This window comes from Balaenoptera musculus, chromosome 8 (assembly GCF_009873245.2).
Source record: "Balaenoptera musculus isolate JJ_BM4_2016_0621 chromosome 8, mBalMus1.pri.v3, whole genome shotgun sequence".
Classification (NCBI taxonomy): Eukaryota; Metazoa; Chordata; class Mammalia; order Artiodactyla; family Balaenopteridae; genus Balaenoptera; species Balaenoptera musculus.
This window is the reverse complement of record NC_045792.1, coordinates 87638486-87652803: the sequence shown is the minus strand read 5'-3', so window position 1 is coordinate 87652803 and position 14318 is coordinate 87638486.

The following is a 14318-nucleotide window of genomic DNA, read 5'->3' as shown; positions in this document are numbered from 1 at the left end:
TTGTAACGATGCTGAAAGGTAAGCATAAAATATCTTGTTTGTCTGTTACAACTGGGAGCATTTTCTTCAGTCACTGTCATATGTCTAAAGGAAAGAAGGTTCATGCTGAGGTACAAAGCATGAGACAGGATATTAATAATGCAGCAAACCCTGGCTTCCCATTCAATAAACAAACTGATTACATCAGAAATTTATGAGAAGAAAGAGAAACCCTAATAGCCCCCCTGCTTGTCTAATTACTGCTTGGTTTTAGAGTCTGGAAATTAGCATGGATATAGGTCATACCTCAAGGCATAAATATTCTACTCCATCCAATATTCTTCATACAGATATAAATATCGAAGTAGATTCACCACGCTGGGCTCTCTTTAAACACTGGAAATTATACAAAGAAACTAACTTAGATATTATGTATGCCACAAAGTATGGCTTATTTCATAAATTGATTATTTTTACTTCTTTGACATGGGTCAAAGACACTTGTCTCAATTTATTCATTAATGAAACATACTGAAAAGTACATGAAAAGCACTACACTTAGTACTGTCAGGAATGTGAAGATGAATAAAATTTCATTCTGCATTTATTTGTTGTTCAGTGACTTATGTAAATGAAATGTACTTATGTAAATGAAAATGTATTAAACTGAACTCCTAAGTTTTCATATACGGGGGAACATCTCCTGGGTTGTCACAGGAGGAGGATTGGGATAGGATGAGGAGGGGAGGAAGTTGAAGGAGCTCATGTTTTCTCAAATTATCTGCCTTTTATCCACATTGATAGTCCCCTTTCTAACCTATTTTAAAGTTTCTGAGGAAGTTTTCTGTCCAATCAAATGAGTTTTTTTACTTAAAAAAAAAGTTTAAAAGTCAGTGGTTGAGTTGGAAAAGAGTTGGGTAAATTTCTATGGTTTATTCTTTTATTCAAATTTCAACAAATATTTATTGTCTACTGATCCTACAGACATTAAAAGAATATAAGAGAATAATGTGAACAACTTCACGTCAATTAATTTGACAACATACATGGAAATGTACAAATTCTCTGAAAAACCAAGTTACCAAAACTGACACAAGAAGAAATAGAAAATCCAAGGGTCCCTATATTTCTTAAAGAATTTAAATTTGTTATTAAAATTTTTCACACACAAAGAAATCTTCAGGCTTAAATATCTTTAGCAGTGAATTTTGTTGACTATTTAAGGAAGACCAAATATCCATAACACAAAAGCCTCAGAAAATGGAGGCTAGTTTTCTCCTAAATCTCTGGTATCAAAACTTGGCAAATACATAAATATGTTACATGAATAGAAAATTACATACCAATATTCCTCATAAACATACACACAAAATCCTTAACAAACTATAGCAAGTGAATCCAGAAATTCGTACAAAGAGTAATACATAATAACCATGTAGAGCTTATTCCACAATACAAGGTTTATCTGTAGATTGAAAACCAATATCATTTCCATATTAATAGAATAAGGCAGAAAAACCATATAATCATTTCAACAGATAGAGTAAAAGCATTTGAAACCATTAAACACCTATTCAGGAAGACAGTTCTCAATGAAGTAGTAATAGAAGGAAATGTCCTTAAATTGATGAAGGATATCTATGAAAAACCTAAAGCTAACTTACAATTAAAGGCAAATCATTGAAAGCCTTTATTCAAAGACTAAAAACAAGGCAAAATTTCTACTCTTTCCACTATTCAAAATTGTACTAGGCATTGGGAAAACAGTAGTAAGGGGCACTAAGCAAAATGAGCAAACACCTATCTCTCAAAAAGTTTATGCGCTTTGATATAATAAGTAATACAATATTACTTTTAATAAAAGTACTTATTAGACCTTACATAGTTATCTTAGTTAAGGCACCAGCTGGATAGATTATTAGCATTTGACTTAAAGGCAAATATGCCACAAACTAATACAACATGCTAATTTCCTGGCCATATCATTACAATCGGGAACTGAAAAATATTCAATAGTTAGGATCTGCGCTATGATCACAAGCCTTCTAGATCACCAACTTGTCGTCCCCATGCAATTGAGGTTTTTTTTTTTTAAAAGCCTCTCTTTCTCTGAACCTACTACTCTTTGAAACCACATATTTCATATCTGAGAATAATAAAGTACATGTCCATGCCAACTCTAAAAAGAATAGGAGGTCTATTCAAAATGCAAGCTTTTAGAAAATATGCACATCCATGATGAGGCCTGTGTGAGGTGCAAAGCTCCAATTACCATACAGTACAATAAGCCTGCACTTAGTTTGTTTATACCTCTCCCAGGCTGCACACAAAGCATCTTTGGAATCTAATTGGTATGGAATGCAGGATAAACCATGCACAATAAATTGAGTGTGAAACAATATTCATTTAGATCATCCCCATTCCACAAAAGGGCTGTTTGGGAAATTTTTGAAAGTACCTAGGGGTTTCAAGGATTTCTTTAATTGACTCTTGGTGCAGTCTCTTGTCTGACTTCTCTGGAAGTTGTTTGGTTATAATTTGATGATTTTACTTAAAATGCTACTCTGTGGAATATGCCTTTTCATATCCTGAAAGCATGGCATTATAGTCAGGGCTGCACAGGAAGATGATAAATTAGTCTTTTGCAAACTAAGGTCATTCAAATCACATTATCTCATTAAGTTTGGATACAAATTACAATGGGAGATCAGCAGATGCTTTGAAGCAAAACCCATATTAGCTATGTTCCATTTATCCAGAAACACTGCAGAAAGAAATCTGGTTTGATAGATGATCAATAGTAATTCCCATCTAGTGTTAAATATTATTGTTTAAAAAGTAATGTCCTCTAGCAAGAAATTCTATAGTCCTTGTACTCTGAATGGACTTGTTTTTCATCCTCTGGCTTTCAGACCACAAATCACTCATTTCAGTTGCTTGCTTGATTCTTGTTCTTAAAGAACTTCAAACTCCTTAAAGAAATGGCATAGTTGTTCTTTTATGCAGTAGTCCTTACTAAAGGTCCTGCCTCATCGTATGCACTGAATATAATATTACAGAAAGAAAGAGACAGGGGAGGGAGGGAGCAAGGCAGGCAGGATGGAAAAGGGGGAAATTAAGGTTTAAGTAACTTGATTTGATAATAAAAATGTTTAGTTCAAAAGAGTCTAATAAAATTTTCTAAACTTGCCTCTTATGCCAATTACTTTGCAGCATATATTAAAATGAACAATAACTTTCACCTTCATGAGATCATTTCCATCATCGTATAAGCATGTTGTTATATAGCTCATATTAAAAAAAGAAAACTCTCTTCCTCTCTCTCCCTTTCCTCTTCTCTATGTTATAGCATCAAAGAAGTTGTATGACTTCCCCAAAGGCCACATAAGAATCCAGGTGAAGACTAAAAACACTAGAACCGGCTCTCCTTGTCCTCAAGCTCTTTTATTACTCTAAAAATAGATGGAGGAACACAGCGGGATATGACTACACAATAAGATCGCCCCTTTTCCACTCACCCTCACTTCTTTTTTGCAAGGCTTATTCTGATCTCTCATCCTGGCCAGACTGTAGATGCCAAAGTACTCCATTTGAAATTTGCAATTCTCTTCCTTCACTCCTGGCTTCCACATGGTGAGCTTTTCTGATTCGTCTACTATACCTCACTAAAGGGAGAGGCCAGCCTTTCCCTCAGCCAGATGTGACCAGTGTGCAGATTTGGGCATCAAGGGTCTTGGCTCTCCATGATGACACAACAAAGCACCTGTCCCTAAGCTTGGCAATGGAGACACCTCTCAGGTACCAAGCTATAGCTCTTCTTCAGCCCCCAAACCAGTGCCTTGTACCTACCCTTTCTTACAGAGACAACTGCCTCATTGACTCATCTGCTGGCCCACTCTCCCGTCACCAGGCCTCCACCCTCAGTGTCCCGATGCTGGCATGTGTCCATAGTGGTCTCTTCCAGCCTCTACAGGAATCTCCAAGGTGCTCATGCCTCCATTCCCAGTACCTTTCTACCCCTCATCTCCTCTGAGCTCTGAGAGACTGTACACTCAAGGATCCCTCAAAGGTCATTGATACACCTCCAACTTTAACTTCGCTGTGCCAAGGGAGGGGGTGTCTCAGGAGGAATGAGGGTCCACATGTCTTCTTTGTATTCCTGAGAGCACAGGGGTCTTTACTTAATTCATCACTTATTCTAATATATATTCACCAAACATTACTGAGAGTAGCCAGGCACTATAAATGCCTTCCTATAATCCTATAATCCTACCACCTACTGCCTCATTTCTTTTCTCTTCACTGCAATCAACACCCTCAAATGAGTCGGCCAGTCTCCCTCTCCCCTTTTCCTCCCCTCTCCCCACTCCTTTCTCCCAATCTTTTTAAAAACCTATTTGGTATGACTTCAACCGTCACTTGACATTGCTTTGTGAAGGTCCCTAATGACTTTCATGTTACAAAATCCAATGTAAAATCCCAGTCTTTTTTCCATCTTTTGACCTGTCAGCATTATGGGATGCAGCTAATAACTCTCTCTCAATATACTTCATTCATTTTGCTTCCAAGACACCATAATATTCTCTTGGTTTCCTTCCTGTCTCACTGATCATTCCTGTCTGGATTCATGTGATGTCCTTTCTCTTCCACCTGGTCCCTTAATGTTGAGATACCTCCTATACCAGTCCTTGTCTTTATCTCAATTTTTACACCTTATTTTGTGGATCTAACCCAGTCTCATGGCATTTAATGCTTCCTAATTGCTGACAGCTCCCAGATTTATTCCCTCTCTGAATAAGATGATGTCTCCACTGCAACCATATCCACTCAGGCCTTACTATTTTAAGATATTCCAAGAGTTTCAACTGCCTAAATCTGTATCTGTCCACCAAAGGAAGAAATTTCTCTAGCCTCTGACCCTGTTCTGTTTGCACATATAGCAGGTCAGAATTGCCTCAACCAATTACAGACAGGTGTTGGCATATAAAGGTCCAGCTTTCTCATCTTTAGGTTGGGTATTCTGAAATACATGCTTTATACTTTATTGGCCCTCTTCCCTTCCCACTCTCACTTCCTCACTTCCATTCTAGTGTTTCCTGGGTTCATCTCCCAAAATAAAAGTGCACTTGAATTCTTGTCTCAGGGTTTGTTTCTGGGATAAAATTAGAAAGACAATCTCATCTACAATCTCATAAAACCAACTGGTGACTTCACATCTCCATTTAGATGTCTGTCAGGCACTTCAAGTTTTACATGTCCAAAACTGAAATTTTGATCTTCTCTTTCCTGAAAAAGGTATTGTATTTGTACCTTTCATCATCTCAGTTGATAAAAATTCCATCTTTGCAGTTGTGCTGCTTCCAGTCTCTAAACTATTGTTGATCCATTTCTATTTCTCACAGCTCAAAAGCTTCCTACCTCATCTTGTTCTACCTTTTATTTTTTCTGTAGTACCTATCATCTTATATATTATATAATCTGCTCATATATTATGTAATTTTGTAATTTTCAGTTCCACTCTGCTAGAATCAACTCAATGAAAGACTGGATCTTTCTTGTATTCATTGGAAATGAACTTACCTTTTATACGCCCTTAAATTCAGCTTTTATCCACTTGTTCTTATTTGAGGAATCTCAGATTTTTAGGAAGCATGCGTTTATGTAATTATTTCTATAAAGAAAATTGTGAACTTAGATTGAAAGTGGAAACAAATAAAACGAATAACCTTGTTGGCCAGGATCTGTAATAGTCATATAAAAGAAAATATCATTTTTATGGTAATGGAGTGTGTATATAAATATATACACACATATATATTTAATTTGATACTCTTAAAATATATATCTTCCCTTTATTAAATTGGAATCATGAATAGTGGGTACTCTTTGTAAAGAGTATCTTTACAAAGATACTCTTTGTAAAAAGCTTAAGGCCCAATTTGAAATATTAACTAAAAAAGTCATTTTCTAAATTTTCAAGAGAAAAATTCTGGAAAAGTATCACCATTAGTTCAAAGAAAGAGGAAAAGCAGATCTCCCTTTTACTTTTTATTAACAAGAAAAGCCAAAGAAAAGTATTAGGCATAAATCTCTGAAATTTTGTCTATTTCTTATAGGCACATAGGTCCATTTCCCTGTTTAAATACTGGAAATATTTGAAATGCTAAATTGGTATCTATTGTTTGCTTTTGTTTCCTTGTTGGTGATTTTGTGTTCAGGGCAAACACTTATTGGTAGAAAAACAGATTCTATAATGAATTGGCATGTTGGCTTAGTAAAAGCTTAAATATAGAGATCAGTTAAGGTATTGCCATTGTGTGTTAGAAAAACAAAAATGATATAATCAATTCAATAAGACCTAGTTTTAAGATAAATAAGCTGACAAATTAGGTAGCTTATTATGTTCTGTTTTGAGTGGCACCCAGTGGCCCATTTACCCTCATAGGTCTCTCCAGTTGAGGTTTTTTTTTTCCCTTAATCAATGCTTCATCTGTAGAAGTCTCTTGTAATCATCTTTTCCAACTTCTCATTCAGTCTCTGATCCTTCTCTACAAGATTCCCAAGTTGCCACTCCAGCCCTATGAGAACACAACTAGTGACTCAAGGATACCCTTTTTTTTTGAAAGCAGGAAGTGCAAGTGGTGTGATGAAAGCAACTTGGGCTTTGTTTTCACCCTACTTGTGTTTAATTACCCACAAGGATCACTGCAAACTTTGGTGACCATGGAAAAAACAAAAACAAACTTCACTAGCCATAAAATCAACTTCTGTGAATTTCACCTTTCTCAACAGTAATGTAAAGGGAAAATTGTTCCATGTACGATATTAGGAAAAATGCAATATATGTAATGTATGCTTCATCCATGGAAGTTAACCAATAAGTGGAAGATATCATTACTCAGTTCCACATCTCTCATAGCTCTACTTGTTGCACAGCTGAGAACATTTTCCTTTTATTACTTAATAAGCCCTAGACCACAGGGCTGCTTGTTGGCAATCTACTTCCTACTTCAGAAAACTGCTCAACTATTGTGTTTCTGCTTCCCAATTACTATGTAATTCATCACAGTTTCTGAATTTCCTTAATTTACCAAAAACTCTAAAGGTTTTAAGGTCGATCAGTAGCAATTATATGGCTCCTATGGTCACTACATTTGTTTCTCTGTACTTAAACTGCAATGCTAGCAAAAACTCTCTTTGCTGTTGTTTTTAGTCAACCATTTCAAACCTTGAGACTCAAAAGGATAATTTAGGACTCCTTTAGGTGAGGTTTATCTTGCATTCTTAATAAAGGCTTTTACTGAGCAGAATAAGAGGGCAAACGTGATCATGAGATAGGATACTTATCTTACTAGCTTTCTCGTCCTTTATAAGCATTTCATACACTAGCTACAAATGCTTCATTTGATTAAAACAGGATCTCTAAAAAGACACATACTTGATAATATTTTGTTAGTCTATTTTGCGGTATAGTAGTAGTAGAATAATACAAGATTGTTTTCTTAAAATCCCATACCAAGCAGTTTTATTTTCACAAATTCATTGCTTCCTTGGTGCAAATTAATGAGATATTAGGTCAGATACAACGATTAAGTTAAGAGGATTTCTTTTTCTATAATATGTCTCCAGGAAAATGTTGGCTCTTCTATATATACCAAATATTATTTTCCTGGTTCTATCTAACTGAAGTTTAGCTTGTGTAGCACTTATTAACAGCCTGAAGATTTGCTCCTGGTGTCAGGTAAAAACTAAATTCGCTTCATCCATCATTAAAGATTGTTTATCAAGGTGCTTCAGATGAATTAGTGTAAGCCTTGTCATCCGATGTAGCCTAGCTGGATACCTTAGCTGGAATGAGTTCTTGAAATTAAGAAGTTTAGTGATGATAAGGAAAGAAGTGTTCATTCTTTCTTCCCTTAGATACAAGAAAAGAAAATCCAACAACCACCAACAGTCCAGAGAAACAAACATCCAAGAAGGAAATTCTTATACTGCAATTGGTTCAGCAATTGTCAATCATGGGAGCAGTGATTATCACATGACCCTGATGAATCATATACCTCAATTTTTTATGGCTTGGTGCGCACTAGGATGGGACATATTCATTTCTTCAATTCTTTTGGAATGAGTGACATTTGGTAGTGTTTCTTTGAGTATCAGTAGTCCTTCTGAAACACCATGACAAAGAAATCTCTTTAGGTAGGTGTTCCTTCAATATTAAGTATTATAAAATGTTCAAAGCAACTTAATTTCCCAGGGGTCTCGCACTGGAACGTATTTTGTTTACAGAGATAAAGGAATAAACATTGCATGATGCTAATATAACTTCAAAAGGCATTGACTGTCTTTTGACAAGTCTATTTCCCACCTATGTGCGCACTAGGAGATAATGCCTAACTTTGTCCAGGCTAGGATGCAGAACTTGGAAGAGGAGAGAAAGAATTTCAGAGCAGAAATAGATGTCTGTAAATCACTTCTTTTTGGGTACAGAACAAGGAGTTGATCAGATGTTTTTCATCTTAATTCAGTGAAAAGAGCTAAAAATTTTACACATTTGCTTTGTTATTCTTCTCTTTACCTGAAAAATTAATAAATCACATTTGATGTTCTAATTTTGCTCTTTTGATACTAAAATACACTTGCTAGATGAATGAATTGTAGAACCCTGATAAGAATATCAATTCTATCTCATACCTATTTTCAGAAGAAAAAGAAAAAATCCAGAATGTAGGAAGCTGTGGAACTGTAGAACATTTGATTATAATTATTGGTTTATAATTACACTTCACTCTAAATTGAATGTAAGAAGGAAGACACATATTAAGAAATATTTTTTAAACACTTCCTTTAAAAAGTCCCTAAGAAATATATCTTCCCTGGAATAAGTCAGTTACTATTTCATGCAGCATTACATTCAGAACTTCTTGGCAAATGAGGGGAAGTAAGAAGTTAGGTGCTCCAGTTCTCTCTGTCCAATGAAATGACTTCTATACATTATTCTGGCACCAAAGTTTAAGTGAATGTATTTATTCCCTACATGAGACTTTCAGTAACACAGTGGACAATGTATTTATTAAGTCGAAACAGTTATATCAAAGAATTTACGTTCTGGGTTTTTTTTCCTGCTTGATTCACGCACTTCATTTTTTTTTTTAATTTCCAGCTTAACTGAGGTATAATTAACAAACAAAAATTGTATATATTTTAGGTATACGATGTGATGATTTATGATATGGAAATGTTCTGAAGTGACTATCACAATCAAGTTAATTAACAAATCACCTCAGGTAACCTTGTGAATATGTGTGTGTGTGGTGAGAATACTTAAGATCTACTCTCTAAGCAAATTTCAAGTACACAATACAGTATTATTAATTATAGTCACCATATTGTATATTACATCCCCAAAACTTATTCATCTTATAAATGAAAGTTTGTATCCTTTGACTAACATCTCTTCACTTCCTACCTCCTCCAGCCCCTGGCAACAGCCATTCTACTCTCTGGTTCTAAGTTCTGCTTTTTTAGATTCAATATAAAAGACAAATCATGCAATGTTTGTTTCTCTATGTCTAACTTATTTCACTTAGCATAATGTCATCTGGGTTCATTCATGTTTAAGGTCTGTTCTGATCATTAAAGTATGAAATACACATGACCCTTGCTCTAAGGGAATTAGGAATCTAGGAAGGAAGACAAAGATACCATGTTACTACAAGAAGAGCACAATGATAGAGACATGCACAGGGCATCCCTGGGATAGAGGATGGGGTGGGGGTGAGAGAAGTTCAGGAAGCTGTCCCTGAGATGATCAAAAAGATATAATAGTTAGCGAGACAGAGTGAGAATTGCTTGTAGGTGTTGGAGCAAGGGAGGGGTAAAAGCAGGGAGATGGACAGGCTTGCCCAGGGAAGAGACTACACAAGTAAACACTAGAGAGAAAGCACATTGTCTTAACCATTTGTATTTCCCTGTGAACGGATATTTCATCTTTCTTGCCCATTTCTCTTCTGACTGTTTGCCTTAATTTGTATTAAACTGTTGGAAGTCTTTTCCTGGAAATGAACATACTCTGTTACACCTGTTACAGAATTTCTCTTTCATACGGAAGTTTTGATTTTGAATAAATTTATCAACCTTTTTCATAATGGCTTTTTTTCTTATTCAAAAGACTCTTCCTTTCCCCCAAATAATAAACATGTACTGTCATCTTTATGTTTTATATTTTTCTTTTTAGTCATTTAATCAATTCTTGATAAAGGATGAGAAAAAATCTTGAAGGATATTGTTATGGGTTGAGTTGTGTCCACCATGAAAGGATATGTTGCTTGAAGTCCTAAAGCCCCACACCACAGAATGTGACTTTATTTAGAAATAGGGTCTCTGCAGATGTAATTAGTTAAGGTCTTATGTGGGTGGAGTGGGCCCCTAATCCAATATGACTGGTGTCATAAAAAGAATGCCATGCAAAGAGATACAGACACAGAGAGAACATGATTTGAAGACAGGATTGGAGCAATACATCTACAAGCCAAGGAGTGCCGAAGATTGCCAGCAAACACCAGAAGTTGGGTAGAGGCAAGGAAGGATTCTCCCTTATAAATTTCAGAGGGAGCATGGCTCTGTTGACACCTTGATTTTGGACTTCCAAACTCCGGAATTGTGAGGCAATAGATTTTTCCTGTTTTAAGTCACCTAGTTTTGGGTGCTTTGTATGGCAGCCCTAGAAAATAAAGATTTATACCAAACTGATAATAGTGGTTAGAGGTAAAAGGGGGGAAAGAGAGACTAGAATTGGGGGCAGATGGGCAGAGGAGATTGTAGGATTGGGGGTAATTGTGAACTATGGTATGTGGTGGGGAGTATGAAGAGAAATCACATATAGTCCAGTATTGCATAAAGTGTGAGTCACGGATTGTTAAACGTTGAGCTGGAAAAGGAGAAAGAGCACACAGAACAGGCAAATCTTATAACCAGTTCAAAGCATCTGTTTTTGCCATTTTAAAGTATTTTAATTTATTTATCAAAGTACACAGAGACACACACACGCACCACACAACAGAGACACACTGTAATTCAATGGCAAAAGGATACCTGTTCAATAAATGATACTGTGTCAGATGGATAACTATGGATAAAATAAAAGGCAACAGGAGAGTTAATAAGCAAGACACAAATTGGTTGAATATAGTAGTTGCAATGCATCTAAAGTGTGGGTGTGTGTGTGAGAGAGATAGAGATAGAGGGAGAGAGAGAAACCAAAAAATTAAAAGCTTGTCTGCTTAACACAGAAATGGGCAAAAGACCTTGAATTTAGAGAATTCAAAGAGAACATCCAAATGGTCAAAAACATATAAAAGTTTCCCAACAATAGTACTTATCCGAGAAGTGCAAATTAAAACCACCATGAAATATCACTAAACTGCCACTCAGTTGACTAACATTGGATATTAACATTACTGGGCTTCCCTGGTGGTGCAGTGGTTAAGAATCCGCCTGCCATTGCAGGGGACACGGGTTCGAGCCCTGGTCTGGGAAGATCCCACGTGCCCTGGAGCAACTAAGCCCACGCGCCACAACTACTGAGCCTGTGCTCTACAGCCCGTGCTCCACAACTACTGAGCCTGCACACCACACCTACTGAAGCCTGCACGCCTAAAGCCCGTGCTCCACAACAAGAGAAACTACCGCAATGAGAAGCCCACGCACTGCAATGAAGACCCATCACAGTCAAAAAAATTTTTTTTAAGTTTAAAAATATATATATATTTAAAAACAAAAAATAATAAAAAAAAAAGAAAATTAATACTACCTAGTGTTGATAAAGATGGGTAAGATCTGGACTCATATATGCTGAGATGCTAGGTCCTAGTAGGGACTGTGGTTGAGTACTAAAATGGCCACAAACTCTTCCCGTCCAGTATGTGTGCCCTTTTGCAATATCACCTTGAAGCTCTTCCAATTAAAAAAGTGGAGTCTATTTCTCCATTCCTTGACTTGTTTTGTCATATGGAACATTTTTTTAAAAAGTGACTCAATCAGAGGCTTGAAAAAACTTACACATTGGGGCTAGCCCTGTTCTGCTGCTCCTAAGGAACTCTAACATTCACCATGTGATGAAGCACAGATCAGGCAAAGACAAAGTTCAGCCATTAACGTCACTAGGGTCAACAACTAGCATCAGTACCTGCACAGGTGAGTGAGGTCATCCTAGATCCACCAGCCTCTCATCAATCTGCCAGATGACTGCAGCTACATGGGTAGGCACAGCAGGACAGACTGGCAAAAGAGTTACCCTGAGCAGATTGCTGATTCAAAGAATCATTAGCAATTAAGTAGTTGTCATTTAAGTCTTATTTTTGACATAGTTCATTTATACAGAAGAATTTAATTTATATAGGATATTTGAATCAGTCTCTTTTATTTTACCAATAACAGTGCAGTTATCACAAAACCTTCTAAAATAAGCCAAGACTATTAAAGAATGTACATAAACATCTGTCTCCATTCTCCATCCAGCCCTCAAAGCTCATTTATATTACAAGGGTCTTGTCATGTGCTATAAAATAGTCAGTTTGGGCTTGCACTTACTGATTGAAAGAACCTAATATTTAAAAGGAACACACTGAATATGTTAATTTGTGAGCTACTGTTTTCATCATAAAGTGAACAAAAAATGCATTCGACTCATGCAAATTTTACTTACTGTCATGAAAGAAGAATAAAAATTCCACCTTGAGTTTGAAAACCAACCAGGACCCATCCATCCAGCTAAGACACATTTTAGAGTCACGATGAATTTAATTTCAATATAGCCATCAACACAAATGTTTCTTTACAAAATGTAGTACTTTTACCATCGAAACTAAACATACTGAGAAGGTCAAGAAGATCAAAGGGCAAATTATTTGAGATGCTGTGTTCTCAGCGAATGCCACAGCAGCTGCTGGAGAATTCTGGAACTGCGAGACCTTGATTCTGACAATGTTTCACTTCTGCACTTTTCCATGGATCCAAGATGGACTTGGATTAATACATTAATGTGTAAAGACGTTCCTTAAATAAAATGAACAGAAGCCAATGGAATAGATAACTCCTACAAAAGTAAGTTACATAACTAGATAAACCTCTGTATAAAGCCAGTTGTTCAAATATATCTTTTGAGCATATTTAAATGTCTAGTTAGATTAGATCACTAAATAACAATACATTTCTTCTCTCTTCCTCCACTGTGGCTGCCTCTTTTTGACCCAAGATGTATTTGGTCTTGTGTACAGTATACAACACTACCGTATTACCACCTCCATAAGATTCACATTTTATTATGACAATGACTATTAAGGAAGCTTAAAGTATTCTCATTTGCTTGTTTTATTGTATTTATTATGGCATTGTTCCTAGGTTTCTCTGTTTAAGCAAAAGATAGTATGATTTTCCTACAAAATTTCTATGATTGACCTTTAAATATCACTGTAATACTGTAATATTAACAGCCTATTGTAATATTTGTTCAGAATTTCTTTTTTTTTTTTTTTTACATAAGAGACATCAAGTATCAAGCTCATTTAAATAACTAAAATAATAAAACATTTTACATTAGCAAAGCGGAAGAACTTGTGGTTCTTAGATAAATTGTTTTACTTTCTACCAGATCAGTTATAGGGGGGTCATGTTATTATCACCACCTTAATGAGTTCTTTTTAGGAAATCTAAAAGACAACATCACCCTGAAACAACACTTATCAGTTTAAGGTATTTCTGAATACCAATACTCAGAAATATCTCAATAAGCTATACTCAAAACTTATGTGTTTTTACTGGTTGTGGATTTATTATGATTGCTGATTTGTTTTTCTAAACAGAGATACAATTTTTACATTTAATATTTTTAAAATATTAAATGAGAATTGAAATTTTCACTAAAAATGCAAAACAACTAAGAACAAGAAATTCTTTTAATTGGGAATAGGTATGATTTAGAACCATCCTGAAGATGACCAAATCATATGGTGTTCCCAAACCTTCCTCACTGAGCTTCTGGACATTTGGCTATCAGAAGCACCTTCAGCTCCATTTGTTCAAAACTAAGCTTATTATATTTACCCATCCTTCCTCATATCCCCATATACTCCCATTGCCCTCATATGGGTAAGTTGCATTACCATTTACCTAGCTGCCCATGTTAGGACCCTGGGAGCCATTCTTAAATTCTGCTTTTCTTTCCCTCTACCCCTGCAGAAAATCAATCACTACGTCCAGCTCATTCTGTCTCCTGAAGGTCTCCTTGTAACCTCTACTCCAGTGCAGGGTAATCATTCTTCTCCTGCACTTATGTGTTT